The sequence below is a fragment of the Trachemys scripta genome, chromosome 1, assembly GCF_013100865.1.
Source record: "Trachemys scripta elegans isolate TJP31775 chromosome 1, CAS_Tse_1.0, whole genome shotgun sequence".
In the NCBI taxonomy this organism is placed as follows: domain Eukaryota; kingdom Metazoa; phylum Chordata; order Testudines; family Emydidae; genus Trachemys; species Trachemys scripta.
In genome coordinates this window covers 23223003-23245387 of record NC_048298.1, presented here as the reverse complement: position 1 = coordinate 23245387, position 22385 = coordinate 23223003, and the positions used below count along the sequence as shown (strand labels likewise).

At 43.1% G+C, this 22385-nt stretch overlaps 1 protein-coding gene across 4 annotated transcripts in view; it reads left to right on the top strand.

Moving 5' to 3' along the window:
• The first annotated feature begins 73 nt into the window (after positions 1-73).
• PHTF2 (putative homeodomain transcription factor 2) overlaps positions 74-22385 on the top strand; it is a 145306-nt gene continuing 122994 nt past the window's right edge. For 3 of the 4 annotated variants that reach the window (XM_034765851.1, XM_034765841.1, XM_034765823.1), the window contains exon 1: positions 74-262. The gene's annotated coding sequence lies outside the window, so the exon portion shown is untranslated. Of the gene's footprint in view, positions 263-1359; positions 1457-22385 lie in introns of all 4 variants that reach the window. The other variant, XM_034765832.1, reaches the window with a different exon arrangement.

Genomic DNA, 22385 nt, shown 5'->3' with positions numbered 1-22385 from the left:
ATGACGAAGCTCCGTATGTCTTTTCTCGGGCAAGGGCGGAGCGTCGTTTAAAGCCCGGCCCCTTTTTCCTCTCTTCTATCCTGGCCGCGCATTGTTCCCTTCTCTCTATCCCGGCCGCGCGCTGTTGCTGCCGCCGCGGCTCTGCCTCCTTCTCGAGCTCGCGCTTCCCCACAGCTGTTGCCTTTCGTTACCCCCGCACAGCTGCTGTTGTCTGCGGCGCGCGCTCTCCCCGCTGCCGCCTCATCGCGGCGCCGGGTTACCGGTAAGATTCGAACCCCAACGGTTACCGGGGTCGGGAGCAGAGGAAAAATCTCCTTACACACGGGAGGAGAGGGGGCAGAGGAGCCTACGCACCCGGGTGGGGGGAGCCAGGCTGGCTCTGGCTCCTCCGCATACTGGGGAAGGGATAAGGTGATAGTGAGTGGGGAGGGGGGCTTAGGCTCTATGGGGAAGGGGAAGGGACGAGGATGAGCGGCGGGTGTAGAGCAGCTTCCACACACGAGGAAGGAGTGGGTGAGGAAAGGGGGGACTGAGGGGCTGGCAGCCGGGGGGAGGGAGCGAGGGAGCGGGACTGAGGGGCTGGCAGCCGGGGGGAGGGAGGGGAAGGGGGGCGGGCGGCCCGGGGGGGGGGGGGGGGACTGAGGGGCTGGAGCTGTTGTCATTGGACTTCACTGGTCCTTTTTATTGGGCTATAATAGTTGGTTTAGTCTTCAGGCTAATAGACGTACTCTTAATTTTTCAAGCCCTGAACTACTGGTTCCTTCTTCATGGGGTGCTATGTGAAAAGCCTAATTTTGGGGCTGCTGTGAATAACCCTCATTTTCTTGGGAGAGGATGAGTTTGGTTCAGTAGGTGGAGCAGATGATGGGAATCACATTGACTCTTTTTCTTGCCTTCAAGGCCCTGTATCATGCAATCTCTGCTTTCATCTCTGATCTCGTCTCCTTTCATATTCTCTCCTTCATACATTGCATCCCTTCCACTCATTTGCCTGTTGTGTTTTTTTTTTTTTTGCATCCCCACTTCTGTATCTTCCTCACCCCAACACTGACAGCTCCTCTATTCCAAGCTGCCCTTATGCTTGGATCTTCCTCTCAGAAACTGTTTGTTTGCCAGGCCACCTCCTTCCCAAATTAGAAGTTCTCTCTAAAACGCCTTCTGACCTTTCTTCTGTGAGAAGTGGAGGGGAAATAGCTAGCAGCTAAAACGAGCAGAATAATAAAACTGTCAAGTTGTGTACCTACCTTACTTTTGTTGTCCCTCTTCCCCCTTTGTCTATGACCCTCACTGACTACATTTTGTACATTTTAGTCTGTATGCTCTTTAGACTAAAGACTCTCTTTTCACTTGTTTTATCAGGTGCCTAGTATACTTTTGGGTGCTTGAAAAATAATGGGGAGTTGAGAATTCTGGTTTTTATTCCAAGCTCTGCCAGCATCTTGCTATGTGACCTTGAGTAAGTCGCTTAATCTCTCTGATTGTTAGATACCCATTTGTAATATGATTTATCTCCGAAGAGCATTGTGAGGTTTAAGTAATGTTTGTAAAGTGTTCTGAGGTCCTTTTGATTAAAAACTGGTTGAAGATTATGTTAAGTATTAGTGTTTTTATTTTGACATGGCATAGCTTTTTTGGGTCTCCACTCTCCTAAGAGTGATACAACTACATGGTTTGGAATGTGTCCTCAGTAATCTCCCCAATTTACTACTTTATATTGATTCAAGAAACCAGATGGCTGCATCTTTTGTTTCAACTAGGGTATCTCCTATTGATATAATCTGTTAATCCCAGTATGTGAAAGGCCACCATTTTTAGCTACATTTAGTGCAATTACTAAATGGCAGGTTATATTCTCATTATGTATTAGAATTCATTAATGCTCTTTATTTGCTGTTTTTGGTTTCCAGTATATGTATGTTTCTCTTTGTGAGGAGTTGTATGCATTTGACTTTTTCTGCAGCTTTGGTGGGCTCTAGTGATCTGCCTTGTTTTGCTTCTTAATTTGTAGCTCCCTGGAAAGGATTATCCTTTTCTCAACACTTTTTATTTTTGTTTCTGTAAAGTGTTCAGGAACCGATGTGTGTAAAATATAAAACATTTATTTTAATTTTAAGTTTTGGTTTATTTTTATATCTCCTATACAGTCTTTGCAAACTATTTTCAGTGCTAAAAGGGAAAACAAAGGATACTGTTTGGAAATGATACATTTTAAGATCCTGATTCATATTTGAAATGGAATTTCCATGTAATTAGGGTTTTTGTTGCAGTGTATTTTTGGTACCAATATATTTATTACTCTAAATATAAACGTTACTACTAATAAAATGTGAGTTTGAGTCATCTGAGTAACAACTTTGCATTCATGAAAGACTTACTCAATGTGGGTTTGTAGGAAAAATGAATTATACTGTACATAACTTTTAAAAAAGTTATTCCAGTAATGTAACATTATAAGCTATTTCTACTTTAGAAAAAGGCCCAGTGCTAGAATAGTTGAAGTGTTTTAATAAATTCATAAATGCATGGGGAAACAAGGAAATACTAATGATATTGGGCATGGATATATAGTGTTGTTGAATTAAGATACCTCTTTCATTTTGATGGAGCAAGAGAGTTTATTCCTACACAGCCAGCAGGGTTGAGCAGCTCTTGGAATAGCATTGTTTGGCTCCTGTACTGGCTGGCAGGGGTCGCTGGAAAGCAACGGTCATTCCTTCTTTCCTCATTCCCGAAGGTGGAATGTATTCTAAATAGGTTTAGAAGAATTAGATTTTTATCAGTAAATGTTGGTAAACTATGATTTCACCTCACACACAAACCAACTAAAAATTTATCCATCTATAATAATCAACGTTTGCAGGTAGGCAAAGTAAGAAAAATGCTACTTGAGAACTTATTAGAGTTTGATTTAAGGATATTTACTTTGTATATTTTGACATGTGATGTTGACAATTTGTGTTATAATGGTTCTCCTTCAAATATTTGTGCACTAGATACCACTTTAGGTCTGTGTGAGTCTAGTGCACTGAAGTGGGAGATTCTTGCCAGCAGTATGTCTAGATGGTGCGTGAGCCCAGCCAAGGCTGCAAAGTGGGTGTGTCCACCACCATCCTCTCATTTCCTTCTCATTGCTAGTGGCAAGAGTCTGAGCTCCCCATAGTTTTGCAGTTCAGCCAGCTTCCTAAAAATCTTTTTGTAAATAGTTGTTTATACTAGGGTTAGTTTAATTAGTGTTAGGTTAGCTAGTTTAGTTTTAAAGTAAATCCCAGGGGTTAATTATGAAGAAATCACTGGGTTTCAAACCATGTGCTACATGCAGGGCTGTGTTTCCTGTCCCAGATAGACAAGAAAGATATTTATTCTGCTTGGGGAAGGGCATGTGAGGGACAAATGCCCAATTTGTACATCCTTGCCCACTACAATGAAATAGCAGACAGAATATTGTTCCAAGGTCCGTCTAATGGACCAGTATCAGAACTGGACCCTAACTTTGAACCGACAGATTCTGTATCAGGAGTGTCCCTCCTCTAGCACAAGACTTTAAGCACAAGTTGGATGAGAAACATTGATCTTCATCTTCTTCCGCTGTCTCATCTAAGTGCTCTAAGCGTTCTCATCCTGAGAAGCATTCAAAAATCTACATCATCACCAAAGAAATTGTACAGTAAGTCTTCTGGAATTGGTTCAGCACATCAAAAGCACAAGAGCACATTGGCTCTGTCTGAGGCAGTGCTGTTGACTCTGGGACCATGAAGTCCGGTGTTTTTACCTGTCCCACTCTGGAGTGATGAAAAAGGCCCTATTTTGGCATTACCGATATACCAAGCTCTTTCACTAGAGTCCCCACCTCTCTTGGTGCCTTTAACTCCTCAGATCTTTGTCTTGGAAGAGATTTGATATCTCCCTCTACAAGACTCTTCAGTCTTCAGCTTCTTCAGGACTATTGGCTCTGTCAGTACATCCAAACAGCATTACTGTTTATTCTATGCAATCAGAACACTTAGCACCTACAGTGCAGTAATGTTGCTCAGCACTGCTGTGACAACCAGCAACATCAACATGGTCTGCACCGTCAGTGCCAAGAGAGGGTTACTTACCTTGTGCAGTAACTGAGGTTCTTCAAGATGTGTGGCCTTGTGGGTGCTCCACTTCAGCTGATATTGCGTCTTGGCGCTGTTAATTGGATATTTTTGGTAGCAGTGTGTGGTAGGGCCATGTGTGTGCAATAGCTTTCTTGTGGCACCGTTGGAGTCTCGTTCAGCGCACAGCCCAACCCCCATAATTCTTTCTCAACCGTCCTCGACTGAAGACGGAGCTCGGGGTAGTGCGTCAGCGTCTACCCTAGAGATAGCAAAATAGTTAATTGTTAGCTTCAGTTTAACTTTCCTTAGGTAAGTAGTTAGTGTTATATAAAAAAATTTTACTTAGTTTTTTCTGTGTTTCCCCGGTTCCCTGCTTCCTGTGGAGCACAGACCTCAAAAAGTTCTCAGTCCACCTGGGATTTTACTTTGATCATGCCAGGCTCCCCTGGTTTAAAAAAATGCGTCTCTTGCAAAGAAGCTATGCTGTGCTCCGATGGGCACACTCTCTGTGTAAGATGCCTCGGAGAGACGCATGTACCATCCAAGTGTGTCCACCGTAGCAACTTGAAGGTGAGAGCGACCGGGATCTCCACCTCAAAAAATGATCCTAATGGAAAAATCGCTTCCACCTGAATCAGAGAAGTACACCCCGAAACCTTCTCCTAAGTGCTCTCCAACTAGGTCTGAACAAACCATGGAGGAGATAGCCAAGGAACCCGAGGAAGAACCCGCTTCTGAGGAAGTATACCTTGAACATAATTCTTCTCCTGAAGAAGCCATCAGACACCTCCACCCACCCTGTCTGATGACTTTAAACAATTCCAGGAGTTATTCAAACGCATAGCGATTAGCCAGGACATCCCACTTGAAGTCCAAGAAAATCAACATAAACTGTTAAAAATCTTGCAGCCATCTTCTTCCTCGAAAATAGCCCTACTCATAAATGATGCTATTCTAGACCCGGCAGAAATAGTGTGGCAGACCCCAGCCACCGTTTCTGCCTCCTCTCCCCCCAATGAAAAAAAGCGGACCGAAAATATTATGTGCCAGCCAAAGAAATGGACTTTCTTTGCCCATCCACAACCAAATTCTTTAGTGGTTTAAGCTGCTAACCACAGGACCAAACAAACTCAACACTGATCTACACCACAGGGCAAAGACCATAAGCAGCCGGACCTTTTGGGCCGCAAGGTCTACACCAACTCAACATTGGAATTCCGGTTTGCCAACTACAGTGCCCTCGTGGCTAAGTATGATTTAGACAATTATGGAAAACTCTTCGAGTTTACCGCTAAGATCCCTGAAGACTGGAGAGCACAATTCAAATCTGTGCTTATTGAGGGACAACTGGTCAAAGGATGGCCCTAGAGGCCTCCCTGGATGTCGCTGATAATGTGGCCCCTACCATGGCCACAGCTATAGTGATGCGCAGAGCCTCCTGGCTATTGTCATCCGGCATAGTGAAAGAGCTACAAGTAAAGGTAGACGACCTACCTTTCGACAAAGATAAACTTTTTTCGGCCAAAACCGACGAAGTTCTTCACACCATGAAGGACTCTTGCATGACTCTTCATACGCTCAGTATCTATACACTGCCCCCTGAAAGGAAGCAGTACCAACTCTACCAATGAACCAAGGATACTCAATATACCTGCCTTCAATCCAGACTATATGAGGTGGGCAGACACAAAAATAGGCCACCTTGATGCTGGCAGACACAACCACAACCCGCGGTGTCTCAGCCTTCAGGGCGCATATCATAGTTTTGAACGTCTGGTCAAGGGTCTGAATGACCTTCTCTTGACACCAGCCCTTACCTGCCCATTTGGTCATCGCCTGCACCACCGCCAGGCGTGGGAGCGCATTACCCAAGACCGTTGGGTCTTAGAAATAATATAGTTTGGCTATTCCATCCCTGTTACTTGCCCCCCACTTACTCTCCTCCCCATCCCTCTTCAGGGACCCTTCTCACAAGCACCTCTTAAGACTGGAAGTAGACAGCTAGATGCTGTGGAACCAGTATCAACACAATATAGAGGGAAGAGTTTTTATTCATACTGTTTCTTGACCCAGAAGAAAAGTGGTGGATGGCACCTGATACTAGACCTACAAAAACTCAACAAATTCGTACGCTCCCAAAAATTCAAGATGGTCACCTTAGGCACAATAATCCCAGCACTGGAACAGAGGGACTAGTTTTTGGCCCTCGACCTTCAAGATGGAATAATAGAATATCAGGGTTGGAAGGGACCTTAGGAGGTCATCTAGTCCAACCCCCTGCTCAAAGCAGGACCAATCCCCAGACAGTTTTTTACCCAAGTTCCCTAAATGGCCCCCTCACGGATTGAACTCACAACGCGGGGTTTAGCAGGCCAATGCTCAAACCACTGAGTTATAAAATGCATATTTCCACACTATAGTACATCCATCTCACAGACTATTCCTCCAGTTCGCAGTGGGACACGACCATTTCCAATACAGAGTGCTCCCGTTTGGACTATCTACTGCACCAAGCGTGTTCTCCAAAACCTTTGCAGTAGTTGCAGCTCACCTGTGCAAACAAGGGATCATACTTTTCCCATACCTAGACAATTTCCTTCTCAAAGGTCACAGACAGACAGAAACAATCACACGACTGACCATCAACCTCTTTCAAAAATGGGGGTTGCAACTGAACATCCAAAAGTCGATATTGGTACTCACACAACAACTAGACTTCATTGGAGCCAACCTAGACTCAGTTCAAGCCAGAGTATGTCTACCTCATGCCAGATTCCTGGCCATCAAACCTCTCAGACACTATCTCCATCTGCCCATGAACTGAGGCAAGGACTTGTCTACAACTACTGGGACACATGGCCGCCACCACATTTGTGGTAAAACATGCCAGGTTATGCATGTGGTGTCTCCAGGGCTGGCTGAGTTCAGTATACAAACCCACCAAACACAGCCTCAATATGATGGTAACACCACCTCTTGAAGTGCTAACATCTCTACAGTGGTGGACAAGGCCCGAAAACCTTTGTGTAGGGGTCCCTTTTAACCACAGACATCTTAAATCATGATCACAGCAGATGCCTCCCTGCTGGGCTGGAGGCACACCTGGACCAACTCACAGTACCAGGCAGGTGGTCTCCATCAGAGACACGCCTTCACATAAATCTTGCTAAAACTCAGAGCAGTAAGGAATGCTTGTCTCCACTTTCTACCACTCATAACGAACAAATCAATTTGTTTGATGACTGACCATGTCACGTGCATGTTCTACATCAACAGATAAGGGGAGCCTGATCCCACTCCCTGTGCACCGAAGCCATGAGACTATTGGACTGGTGTATCCAACACCACATCGACATTTCAGCTTCTTACCTTCCAGGATGCCAAAACACCACTGCTGACACACTAAGCAGAAGGTTCTCACAGGAGCACGAATGGGAATTGAACCCTACAATCTTACAACAGATATTCCATCAATGGGGTTTCCATACATCGACTTATTCGCCACAGCACAGAACCACAAATGCCCTCTGTTCTGTTCCAGGGCAGGACTCAGTCCCTGATCTCTAGGGGATGCTTTCCTAATCCAGTGGGACAAGACACTTTTGTGTACATTCCTGCCAATCCCGCTGATACATAGTCCTATGCAAAATACAGGGCGACAAGGCCAAGATCATCATGCGTGCCTCAGACAGACCTGGTACCCTTACCTGTGGTGTATGTCTTCCCTTCTCCGCAGGCTCTTCTGATGAGAACAGACCACCTGTCATAGGCCAACCGCCATCCACAACTGGAGAAACTCCATCTGAAAGCATGGTTTTTCCATGGTTTGGAACAAGTCAAACACGTGTTGCTGAACAGCAGACATGAATCTACGTGCAGTACTTACCTGCAAAAATGGAAATGTTTTTCCACATGAAGTCTAACCAAACAGCTCACTCCCTGCTCCATGCCACTACCAATGGTGCAAGAGTACCCTTTAGAGCTGAAGAACTCAGGACTGTCCTTAAGCTCTATCAAGGTACACCTCATGGTGATTAATACCTTCCACAACAAGATCAACAGATTCTCGACATTTACGCATCTGAGTACAAAATGCTTTCTGTCTGGCCTCCAGAATCTTCACCCTGAAGTACACTCACCCACGCCCACGTGGGATCTGAACTTAGTGCTCAGGGGACTAATGAGACCCCTCTTTGAGTCACTGGCTACCTGCTCATTACTACACATGTCTAAGAAGGTTTCAGAGTAACAGCCGTGTTAGTCTGTATCCGCAAAAAGAAGAACAGGAGTACTTGTGGCACCTTAGAGACTAACAAATTTATTAGAGCATAAGCTTTCGTGGACTACAGCCCACTTCTTCGGATACATATAGAATGGAACATATATTGAGGAGATATATATACACACACATACAGAGAGCATAAACAGGTGGGAGTTGTCTTACCAACTCTGAGAGGCCAAGACAACTCCCACCTGTTTATGCTCTCTGTATGTGTGTGTATATATATCTCCTCAATATATGTTCCATTCTATATGTATCCGAAGAAGTGGGCTGTAGTCCACGAAAGCTTATGCTCTAATAAATTTGTTAGTCTCTAAGGTGCCACAAGTACTCCTGTTCTTCTTTATGTCTAAGAAGGTAACATTCCTGGTGGTTATAACATCTGCTAGAAGGGTTAGAAAGATTAATGCACTAATGTCCAATCCACCGTACACAATCTTTTTCAAAGACAAGGTCATGCTGCGACCTCATCCGAAATTTCTCCCCAAAGTGGCGTCAACCTTCCACATCACCAACTTATTAATCTCCCTACATTTTACCCTAAACTGCACAAAACCTCACAGGAAGCAGCATTTCACACCTTGGATGTCCGAAGGGCTATAGCCTTCTATCTAGACAGAATGAAACCTTTCCGTAAATCCACAAGGCTGTTTGTCTCAACGACTGAACGATCCAAAGGTGCTGCAATATCCAAACAACGGCTAAGTGGATATCGAACTGCATTCTCTTATGCTACCCCTCGCATAAGATAGAAGCCCCAACGGGGATCAGATCCCATTCTACTTGGGCTATGGCAACATCTGTGACATTTCTGCACAATGTACCCATTTTGGAAATTTGTAGAGCCGCCACATGGGCATAAGAACATACTTTTGTCAATCATTATGCCATTACACAGGACTCCAGAGTGAATGCCATACTAGGCCTTATGGTCCTTTCCACTTCTACTATGCACATAATGCCAAAGTTGTCTCCCTCTCTTCCCCCCTCTCCCCCAACCGTAAGGCGTACTGCTCTACATTCACCTTTAGTGGAGCACCCATAGGGACAGCACTCGAAGAAGAGAGGGTTACTTACCTTGTGCAGTGGCTGAGGTTTTTTGAGATGTGTGTCCTTGTGGGTGCTCCACTACCCAGCCTCCTCCCCTCTACTTTGGTGTTCTCTTCTAGGACTCTACAGTAGAGAAGGAACTGAGGGGGTCTGGCTGTCCGTGCGCTGAATGAGACTCCAACAGCGCCATGAGACCGCTACTGTGCATGTGTGGCCCAACCACCGAAAATTTCCATACTATCAACATGGTCTGCGCAATCAGCACTAGCAGTGAGGCTGATGCTGCTGATGCAGTCTACTGTGCTAACATAGCTGGCACCGTTGGAACCTTTGATGTTGTCGCTCCATTTTCTTAGGCTGATTCTGTTGGCACCAGCAGCTTCCCTGGTACAGTTGGTACTGATTGTATCCTTGGCATTTTGACCACCTTATCCTGTACCATCTATTGATTATAGGTGGTCTCCTTTACTGATATCTCCTTCAACCTCAATGGGCCAAGTGTCACCTCCATACACATCTACATCAGCATACTGGCATCATGACTAGGGACTTGGTACCTAGGGAATGGTGGTCTTATAAGGAATCTACTATATGGTGCCCTTCTCAATGGGTGACCTAGGTCTTACTGGTCATGGCTGTTCAAAGACAATTTGGATGCTTGTCAGTGTCTCATGCTGAAAAGAGAGTTCTTTCTCAACCTTGAGAAGCCCCTGAACCAGTTCCTTAACCAGTCCTTCCCCTATCCAGGTTGTACCTTCGTTGAGAAAGGAGAAATAATGGAGGAACACACAGATGTTACTCCATATCTTGTCGTTGTCTGTGGCCGATATGTTCATGCCTGAGTGTCTCCCCTCTCCCAGAAAATTACAAGGTGTTTCAGGATTTGATGAGACAAGTGGCCAATTCTCTGGGAATTCAGGTAGAACTCTAGAGAATCAGCAAACCATCCTTGATATTTTACAGATCCCAGCTCCGAGAAGGGGTGCCCTTCCAATTAATGAGGCTTTTGTGGGGCTATCAAACTCTGGTAGACCATACCATCCTCTGCCAAGAGAGTGAATAGATATCAAGTTCCCCAGAAGGACTTAGATTACTTCTTTACTCATCCCATTCCCAGTTCATTGGTGATCACAGCAGCAAATGAACACTTGTGCCAGTCACACCCTAAATTCGTTCCTAAAGACAAGGAGCATAACAGACTCAGCCTCTGTGGCAGAAAGGCTTATTCCACATCAAATGAGGGTGGCAAATTATCAAGCTCTTTTGCCCAAGTATAATTTTAATTTCTCTGTAATTGCTAAGTTTGTGGACAAACTGCCGGAGGACTATAGAGAGCAATTTATGGCTTTAGTCTCTGAAGGACACCTTGCAGCAAGGATTTTACTCCAGGCAGCAATTGATGCTGTGGATACGGCTGCATGATCCATGGCCTTTGGAATAGATGTAAGATGTTCCTCCTCTCTCCAGGCATCAGAATTCCTAAAGAGCTGCAAAACTCAATTGAAAATCTGCCATTTGAGGGCTCTAGGCTATTCTCTGAATTTTTTTACCTATTATTTTTTTGCTATTAGTTTTTTGCTTTTTTGCAATTAGTTTAATGCCCTCCTGACTACTCAGGCCAGCCTGTTCCTGAGGAGCTTGTTTCCCCTTATACTGAGGTGGAGGCCATCCAAATTATACAGCTGTCTTTCCCTATAGAAGGAGGACCAATGTTCCATCAAACCAAAATCCTCCATCACTTATTTAGCCAGCAATTTGCTTCCAGAATCTTCTGCCTTCTGTCTTCCTATGCTTGTGGGAAAGGAAGGATCTCAGAGAAGATCATTGGACATGCTTCTTCTTCTTTAATATGTTTCCAAGTTCCCTGAGGTCATCTATTATCTGTGAGATATCCCGCAATGAAATGTCTGTAGTGCTGATATGAACCATCACCAATGGATCCTTGCCTGTCGCCTTTGACACTTTTCCAATCTTAGAGTGAGATCTTGTGTCTTGGGTCCAAGAAGGCAGCACACTATCCTTTTTGTCTGCCTGTGTCTTGCAGAATGTTCTTTTGCGCACCTGCATGAGTGCTTAGATCCCTAGAATGGTGGTTACAACCATGCAGTGTTTTCAGTGGGGGTTGCTTTTCTAGACCCAGAACTGACCATGACATTAGTAACACATGTGTCCAGGACAGATTGGGGTGCCCATTTTAGCACACTGAAGGAATAAGCTCGTTCGTCATGTGAAGAAGTCTCTCTCCACACAAATGTGCTGGAGCTGCAGGTGATTTGCTGAGCAAGTGAGATGTTTATGCCCACCCTCAGGAATTGGGTAGTGCCGTGTGTGAGATCCAATTGGTTATGTCAGGAAGCTTTCCATCTTTGGAACATATAGATCAGGAATTGTGTATCTCCCATCTTCGGGGAGAGAAAAACACCATTGGTAAAACCCGCTGAGGGAGTCATGTGGACCATTATGAGTGGTCCATCAGAAAAGGACATACTCCTTCTGATCTTTCAGCAGTGGGAACCCCGTTAATAGATTGTTGTTGAGATCTGTCATGATCAAATTCAGGAAGTTCTGCTCATGGGCGAGTCCACAGGCTGGTTCAGTCACAGTCCCCATTTTCTCCCATGGTCTGGTCAGCTACTTATATACATTCTGTCCACTTCCTCTCAACCCCAGGGTAATCAGGAAGCTAAGACAAGATAAAGCAACATTGATTTTAATAGCTTCATCTTGGCCAAGACAATGCTGCATCGAGTCTCTATCAGCCCTCCAGTAATGTTACCTCTCAACAAGGATCTCCTATTTCAGAACCAGAGTCAGTCACTGCACCCAAACCTTCAGTTTTTCCTTCAGGTTCTTACTGCATGGATGATCTTTGGCTCAATGATCATGAGAAACTCTACTATACAGATGTTCAGGAAAGATTCCACTAAGGCCACGTATGCTGCAAAGTGGAAAAGATTTTTCTCTTTGGGAGCCATCTCATCTAGTCTAATATAAGACTAGTGTGCTACTGCATGGACATTAGTCATGTACTAGATTACTTATTGCATTTGGAGTCATTTGGCCTTTCGATTAGCTCTCTAAGGGTTCATCTAGGGTCCATATCTGTGGCTGTCCCACTGTTAGAGGGTTTTTCTGTTTTTTCTCACCCTCTGTCCAGTTTTCTGAAAGACTTAGTCTCTATCATCCAGTTTCTCATCCAGTAACCTGTCCTCTCTCCTCTACTGAGAATAATGGCTCATTCTACCAGGGCTCAGTCTGCTTCTTCAACCTTTGAGTAACCATCCTTCTATGGACATTTGTAAAGCAGCAATGTGGTCTTCTGTGCATATGTTTTCAAGATGTTTTGCTATCACTCAGACCTCTTGAGATGATGCCAGTTTCAGAAAATCAGTGCTTCAGATGATCTGAAGTTCCACCGTCTGTTTGGGAACTGCTACAGAATCATCTAAAGTGGAATGTAAGATTCACAATCGCTGAGAGAGAGTTTCTCTCTTGCAGTAACTGTTCTTTGAGATATGCTATGCACATATACATTCCACAACCCTCCCACCCTCCACACTATTTCAGACAATGTTTCAGAAGTGGCAAGATGGAACAGAGAGGGAGGCGGCAGATATAGTCCCCCTCCCCCACCATGCCCTAGGCTGGACGCACAAAGAGAGATGAGGTGCGTGCCCTGCCTAGTGGTATGGCTGGCAAGAGTCTCCTACTTGAGTGCCGTGGGTGCACACGCTCTACTTTAGGTGTTTATCTGTGCACCGCACATCTCGAACTACACTATTGCAGGTGAATAATCGTTTTATAAAGCTTTAATGTTTTTAATCTCAATGTCTAGTGTCATTAAACAGTTGTCTGACCTCTTCATAATTTCCTGCAATTGTAAAACTTTAAAAAATCAGAGAAAAATACGTTGTCAAAATTATAGAAATTAAAAATCATTGTACCAAACCTAGTTTTAAGCACCAGCATGTTTTTAGCACCATCCCCTATTCTTCTGTAAGCTTCTGAAATTTACAAGAAGATGGATTTTTGTGAATTTCAGTATTCTCACTCACATGGGAACACCAGAGATGAGCACAAGTACTTGAATTTCTATGGGGAAGCTTAGTGCACATGTGTATGGTGTACAGATTCACTCCTGAGATTGATAACCTAGCTGATAATTTCATTTTAGCCTTGCAGCCATTCTTTAAAAGAAAATAAAGTCCTTTGAGATTCTTTTATCATTCACCAAGACCTCATCTTATTGTGAACATCTGCCCCATAGAGGGCAGCTGAACATATCTTTAAAGGAAGCATTAAGAGGAGATCGTTTAAGTTTAACACAGGGTGTTTTCTCTCATAGGTACACTGTGGTGCTCCAGTGTTCTTCTAGTCTGTAATGGTCCAGAACAGAGGTGAAAGTAAGCCGGTCCGGTCTGGCACACCGTAATGGCTCTTGCCAGTAAAGTATGCTAGACAGGACCGGCTTCCCCAGGCCGGCGATTTAAAGGGCCTGGGGCTCCCAGCAGCAGCAGGAGCCCCGGGCCCTTTAAATTGACACCAGAGCCCCAGGGTGGTGGAGGCGGCTCAGGCGGTGATTTAAAGGGCCCTTTAAATCACCGCCAGAGTCCCCGGCTGCCACCGCTACCCCAGGGGCTCCGGCAGCGGGGCTTGGGCAGCGATTTAAAGGGCCCATGGCTCCCCTGCAGTAGCAGCAGCTGGAGCCCCGGGCCCTCTAAATTGCTCCTTGGCCCAGGGGCTCCCAGCCGCCTCTGCAGCTGGTAGCTCCCGGGATGATTTAAAGGGCCTTGGTGCTCCCAGCCGCTGCTACCACTTCCGGATCCCCGGGCCCTTTAAATCCCTGGGCCCTTTAAGTCAAGATTTAAAGTCCCAGCCTCTTCTGGTTGAGGCCCCGCCCTCTGCTCAGGACTCCGGTGTACCGGTAAGTCCTTCAAGTTACTTTCACCCCTGGTACAGAGTAAAGCATATGGGTAGAGAACAGAGATGACTTTGACAGTATATATCTTTGAATTAAAATGTTTTCTTACTATCTAGCCTAAATCTCCCTTCCTGTAAACTAAGCTGATTACTTCTTGTTCAACCCTCCATGGACATTGAGAACAATTGATTATTGTCCTCTCTCATAGCAGCCCTTAACAAATTTGAAGACTTATCAGATTCCTCCTCAGTCTGTTTCTCAAGACTAAACATGCCCAGTTTTTTTAACCTTTCCTCACAGGTCAGGTTTTTCTAACATTGCCCCAAGCTTTTTCAGCAGTCCTACTGCCTAGCCAGTTATTTCCCATTTTGTGTGTTCCATGGTCTAATTACCCATTGTGTGAAAGGATTTCCTTTTAATCAGTTTTGAATTTGCTAGAGTTTGAATTTCACTCACTGACCACTCATTCTGGTTTATTTTCTCTATGCCATTCAATATTTTATATACTTTTTTATGATCCTTTGTTTTGTTGTCGTTCTAAGGTAAATAGTCCCATTTTTTTCAGTCTCATGAAGAGTTTCCCATGCCCTATATCATCCTCAGAGACCTTCTCGGAATGCGTGTTAATTCTGCAATATCCTTTTTGAGGTGATTTGACCAGTAATGCACACAGTATTCAAAAACAGGATGCATCATTGATTTATATAATGGCATTATAATATTTTTACGAGTTATTCTGTGTCCCATTCCTTATACATCCAGATGTCTTGTTTTGCTTTTTTGACCACATCCGCACATTGAGCGGAAGCCTTCACTGAGTTGTGTATGAAGAAGCCAGAGTTCCTTTCCTAGGTTGATAGCAATTAACTAAGAACCTTGTAAGGTGTATGTGTAGTTTTTCCCTCTCACGTGCATTACTTTGTATTTATCAGCATTGAATTCTATTGGCCTTCATATTGGCCATTCATTTAGTTTGGTTAGTTCTCTGAAGTTGATCCCCAATTCTTTCTAGTCTTGACTAATTAACATACATAACATGCACATGCATCCGATGAAGTGGGCATTCACCCACGAAAGCTTATGCTCCAATACATCTGTTAGTCTTAAAGGTGCCACAGGAATCTGTTGCTTTTTACAGATCCAGACTAACATGGCTACCCCTCTGATACTATACATAACTTTGTCATCTATATGTTTTGCTACTTGCTCCCTTTTCCAGATCATTAATAAATATAGTAAACACTGGATCTAGTACAGAATCTTGAGGCACCCTGCTGTTAACTTTTTGTTATGATGAATATCAATCATGTATAATCCTACCTCTTGTTTTTAGTTTCTGACCCATGGCAGTACTCTGCCTCTCACTCATACCAACTTATTTTCTTTAGTAGTCTCTTGAGAGGAACCTAATCCAAAACCTTTTGAAAGTGTAAATAAGTTTTATCAGCCATTACTCCTCTATCAATTACTTCACTGAAGTGTTCAAAGAACACTAATAGATTAGTGAGATACAGGTTTCCTGTGGAGAAACTGCTGGTTTGACCCTATCATATGCTGATCTTTTAGATATTTTACTGTTCTGTTTTTTAACTATCATTTAAACCAGTTGTCCAATACAGATGTAAGGCTTGTTGCTTTGTAATTCCTCAGATCACCCCAAGAACTTTTTTAAAATATAGGCACAGTATTGAGAGATTGCATGTTTTTGTTAGCAGCTCAGTCACTTCATACCTAAGTTCCTTCACAAGCTCAGTTGATTGTAGTTTATAGAATGTGTTGAAAACTTTAATCTGGGAGTGGTTTTCTACTTCCTGCATGCACTCATTAACATACCACAGCTTTGTCATACCAATTTCTTGCTACAGATCCACACTTAAAAATTCGTGGTATTATGACTCTAGACAGGTGGCCAAGAAGATCATCACTCTGGGTTGGGGAAAGGGGAACAATACAGCATACTTCAAGACAACCACTGTTTCTGGCTTTTGTTTCTGACCATTTATTAGGCATACAGCTACCTGACTAGTATGCACAGTTTTGATCATTTTATCAGTTGTGGGGAAATACTCACCTATTACATCTGGAAAGGCATATATTAAAAGTATGTTAATGTAGTTGCCCTGCAGTAGATGTGTACTTAATATTTTGGGGATTTTTTTTTTTAAAAATCACACCGATAGAATGTATTTTGGGAAAATAATAAGTGTAGACTTATTTTTTTCATAGTTTTTATCTGAGCTAACTTTCTATTCTGGAGTATTAGAGTATCAGTAGCAAACATAGAGGGCTAAACTTTGGTGAGAAGGCAGAATTGGAGATCAGCTATATGTGGTGTATGTTTAAAATGGAATATGATATTAATGATGGCTTGGTTTATTGTAGACTACCTAGCAATGGGAACCAGTATAGTTGGACTAACAGGAATGATTTAATACAAAGAGTAAAAAGCACAGTTAAATGGAAATAGAAAACAAGTCTGTAAATCTTTGCTTTAAGAAATTGATCTTGCGCCACTGAGTTCAGTGGGAATATTGCCATTGTTTGTAATGGGAGTGAGATCACGCCTTAAGAGCATGCGGCTAAATAATATATGTTGTAGCACGTCAAAGACATAAAGACTCTATAGAGATGTAGAAAACTCTCAACTTTGAAGTGTAGAATTGGCTGAGAAGATGACAAACTGCTACCCTAAATTAGGAGAGTAATAATGCAGTTTATTTGCATGGTGTTTTCACTGGGGCAATGCATGCAATACCGCCACATTATAAAATATTTTGGAATGTTCAGTGATTTAGTTGATTGGATTAGCTAAATTTTCTAATACATTTTAAGTCATTTATAATGTATAGTGATAGCTTTGAAGGTATAAAAATTTGTGGTTAAGGTTACAAACAACCTTTCATTAAACCTCTCTGTCTTTCACTCATAACCTTTTAAAGAAAGTCATTCGTTTACATTAATATTCCTATTTAATCTCAACCCAGAGAGAATGTTTTTGTGACCTCTTGCCGAAGTCTCTAATGACCTCTTTTTAGCCAGCTCTCAGAACCAGTACTGTCCTCATCCTCCTATAATTGTCAGCTGCCTTTGACACAAGTCAACCATACTTTCCTTCTTAAACTCTTGGCCTCCCTTAGATTCTGTGACTGTCCTTTCCTGGTTCTCTTCCTGTTTTTCTAATTGCTCTTTCAGTTGCCCTTTAGAGGATCCTCCTCATCCTCTTCTCCCCCCCCCTTCAGCTTTCTGTGGGGGTTTCCCAGGGCTCTGTCCCTGGTCCTTCTCTTCTCCCTCTACCCCTGATCTCTGGGTAATCTCACCTGCAAACACAAATTCAACCACCGTCTGTATGTGGATGATTCACAGATCTACCTTTACTCCATATCTGTCTACTTCTGTCCAAATTACAATCTCGGTCTGTCTCTGACATCCCCGCATGGATGTCTTGCCATCAGCTCCAGCTCAGCATGGCTAAAACAGAGCTCTTAATGTTACCCCCAACCCTCCCCGTTACCTCCTTTCTTGATCATTGTGAACAACACCACCATTCTGTTTGTCACTCAGGCCTTTAACCTGGGTGTCATCTTTGACTGACTAGATGTGAAGAACTAGAGACGTCCATGTCTAAGTCTTACAGATTCTTTCTGTGTAACATCTCTAAGATGCAGCCCTTCCTGTCCATCCACACAGCTAAAACTCTCATCCAGGCTGTCATCTCACATCTTTTTGAAACCTGTAGGGCAATAATGTGCCACTCAGTCCACACCTTAACAAGATCCTGTGCTCTGGTAGATGCTTCCATATTATAGGGATGTCTTGCAGTCATTGTTTAAGTACAATGACTCCTATCCACCTCCAAACAGGTAACTGCTTGTTAGTCACCAAGAGAGGAATCTCTGTAGACAAGTCACTTGAAGAGAGAACTAATTTCCTATCTTACATTAACTGTGGTTCTGTGAGAGATTGTCCATGTAAGAGTCCTATGCTGAGATTCTGTACTAGCCCACTTCACTCTTTGTCCGTGGGTGGGTGAGTTGCAAGGACATCTAGGGCACAGGTGTAGCTCCAATGGACCCTGCTAGCTCAAATAATCTGATATTAAACACATGGGGTTGGGGCAGCCCACATGGAGCTGAACGGTCCATGCTGTGAGTTCACCATCTGTCTTTAAATGATTAAACAGTAAAGCTCAATTTGCCTGTCTGCATCTTTAAACTAGCAAACAAACATAAAAGGTAACTGTTTGGTTGCAGCATTTTAAACAAAGGCCCTGACATGGGCTTGGAGTTCTGGGTTAGGGCTGAGGAGCTCCTTTCCTATCCCAGCCTCATCCAGCACTCCCTCTGAGAAGAAGCAGGCAAGCCTTAACTGTCTGTCTGGCTCCTATTTGGTCCATGTCTCCTCTTGGCCCTTCTAGGCCCATGGAGGACTGAGTCTTGGCGGTAGCCCAGTTTCAGTGGGTTTCCTTGAGCCGGCGGAGTATCACGGTGCTGATTTCCCCAGCAGGGGTGGAGAAGGCCTGGTAAACCCCATCATGGGGCGGGGGGGGGTCCATAAGTACCCGTGGTGGAATCATGTGGACAACACATCTCAATGAACCACAGTTGCAATAGATCTGAGAGAGAACAGCTACTTTCCTTACAGTAACTATCACAGCGGGTTTGACTGTCACACAATTCCAGGCCTATTGATCCAGAGAGGTCAAATTTGCCGATCCTCACCCAGAGGACTCTGACTTATTTGAAATAGGTACAGGAGATTCTGTTAAATTCCAGGAAGCAGTCAACTCGGGTGTTATGAGCATAAGTGGAAAAGGTTCTCTTTGTGAGCAATCAAAAATAACCCCACTCCTATTCAGTCCACAGGAGAGTACTTCATTTGAAATCCTTGGAACTCTCTGTATCGTTAGTGAAAGTGTATATCTCAGCTCATCATAGTTCAATCAAAGATATTTAGCAAGTATATAATCAAAAGACTCTTAAGAGTTAATGGACATATACTCCCTGGCTGGAGAGCCCACAATTATGTAGGGCCTTACTCTAGTACTTAGCTTATGAAATCTTCCGTTTGAACCCATAAAAAAAAATTTCCCGTTTGATCTTTTTATTAAGATAGCTTTTATTGTAGCTATTGCATCTGCTAGAACAGTGGCTCTCAACCTTTTCAGACAACTGTATCCCTTTCAGGAGCCTGGTTTGTCTTGCGTTCCCCCAAGTTTCACCTCAACTTACAAAATCAGACATAATAATACAAAAGTGTCACAGGACACTATTACTGAAAATTGGCTTACTTTCTCATTTTTTACCATATAATTATAAAATAAATTGATTGGAATATAAATATTGTACTTGCATTTCAGTATATATTATATAGAGCAGTATAAACAAGTCATTGTCCATATGAAATTGTAGTTTGTGCTGACTTTGCTAGTGCTTTTTATGTAGCCTGTTGTAAAACTAGGCAAATGTCTAGATAAGTTGATGTACCCCCTGCAAGACCTCTGTGTACCCCTAGGGGTAAGTGTATCCCCTGGTTGAGAACCACTGTGCTAGAAGAGTGAGCAAGCTACAGAGGCTCTCTTTCCTGTCTACCTCTCTTCACAGTTTTTCACAAAGATAAGATTCCTTATAGTGAGAGGCTTATAGCCAAATCTGTTTATCTTAACAAGAAAGACTGAGAGGTGACTTGATTAGTTTATAAATTTGTTAATTGGGAGAAAATACCAGCTCCTAAGGGCTCTTTAAAGGCATAACAAGAACCAATGGCTGCAAGCTGAAGTAATCCAAATTCAAATTGGAAGTTGAGGCTAAAAATTTTAACAGTGAGGATTAATCATTGAAACTACCAAGGGAAGTGGTGGATTCTCCTTTTGATGTCTTCATATAAATTTTGGATACCTTTCTGGAGTATATGCCTTAAACAAACACACTTGATTGGGCTTAATGCAGTGGTAACTATGAAAAAGCTAGTGATATACAGGCGGTCAGACTACATGATCTCATGGTCCATTCTGGCCTTAAACTCCATGAATCTGTAAAATGGACCTTCATCCACACCTGAAATTTCTCTCAAAAGTGGTAGTAAAATTCAATCTTAACCAATCCATAATTTTGTCAGTATTTAGCCCTCACTTTACTTGGGGGGAAGCTAAGTCTAGGATGCTAAGAGAGCATTAGCCTTCTCTCTGAATAGTTCTAAGGACATCACCCAGACTCTCTTTTTGGAGAAAAGAATGAAGGTCAGCCAGTCTCATCCCAGTACCTTTCAAGGCAGGTTAGTCTCTACATTGAAGAGTTTTTATAAGCACATTTCTCTAGCCCTTCCTTAAGGGCTTAGAGAGCACTTAACTAGAGCAAAGTCTGCTTCCATGACCTGCCTTAAACATGTTTCCATATTAGAAATCTGTAGAGCTGCCACTTGGAACTCAGAGACAAGGTGGATGAGGTAATATCTTCTATTGGACCAACCTGGAGTTCAGTTCATATTTTCACAAACCGTTCTTTATATCTGGCAACTAAATCAGATGCACAATTGGGTAAAGCAGTTTTAAAATCTCTATTTAATTAAATTTCCTCATCCCACATCCAGAGGGAGAAGTACCCCTTGCCAAACTATCAGGAGTGTACAGAGATCATTCAAAGAAATGAAGGTTACTCATCTGTAAACTGGAATTCTTTGAGAGAACCTCATGTTCCCCATTCACCTTTCCCACTTTCTAATTTCAATCTTGTACTGGAAGAGGTGGTTGGAAGGAACTGAGGCAATTGGCATGTCATGTCCTCCTTTTTATAATCCCTCCCTCTGAACTTTCAGAACAGTGAGGGAAGGTATGGGGGTGCAAGAACGCTCCAATGTGCACAGCTTTCAGGTTCCACTGGGCCAAGTTTAGTTGTTGGCATATCTCAGAAGCATAAATATGCATTGATCATGAACGCTTCTTACAGGTGAGTAAACTTCTTTGTGTTCTTGTATGCTTCCATTTTTGGCTCACTCTTTTTTGCATTTCATAGGTTTAGTTTCATCCAGAAATATCAGCTTAATAGCAGAGCAGTTGAAAACTTATGAATTTCACTTATTGGTGGAGAAATGCTCTGTGCAATGTAGTAGTTTTTATGCATTTTGCAATTAAGTCTATTGTGGTGTCACTTTTGAAACTCTGAAAATAGGTGTCAGTGGTAACATGATATCACTGTGATCAAACTTTCCAGGATGGGTCACAGCTGTAAAGTTTTATGTACATGTTTGGGGATGATGTGTAAGAAAGAATGGTTTTCCTCAGGTCACAAAATGGCACTAACCTGTGGCATGGACTAACTTCTAGGAAGATGAGCTGTTTTTGGCTGAAGCGATTGGGCTTTCTGACTGGAAAGCCCAGCTTTCAGGGTCAGCCATTTAAAATAGGGCAAAGTGGGGAAACTTCCTATATTCCCCTTGCAAGGCTGGCTCATTGCTCCCTCCTCCTCCTTCCCCCCCATAAGGCTTAGTTGATATTTATTTTGTTTGAAATTAAATTTAAACACTTTAGATTATGTACTTTACATGACAAGATTTTGCTCTCGACAGTACAAATACATTTATAGCATGGTTTCAAGATGTGGCTCTAGTATGTAGCCTTGATGGAATGTAATTTGTCCACTGTTTCATAAAGAGTTGTCCTTGCAGGCGCCTACTTTTGAAGTGTGTGCTCCTTTGCTTCTGTAAGCTCAGAATCACCTAGAAACCTATGTTCTTTCAAATCATGTGTACTTTCCCACATGCTCCAAATGTTTGGGACAGGTTTTGAAAGAGGTGTTTCTAACAGGTCTATCCTTTTAGTTTCTGAAGCCTTTAAGGGAAGAATTAAATGTGCACTCATTTCTTGTTTCCTCCGGATAGGTTAACTTTTTTTACACTGAGCAATAAACTAGCTCTTTTTTAAAAGTTTGTTGGATTTAGCCAATTTTATACCACTGAAGATTATCCGGTTCTGTGTTGTAGCTAGATCACTGGGCCATCTGCTTGCTTTTGTTGGCTTGGTGTATGGTCTGTTCTAGAGTCCCTATGTTCTTGCTTA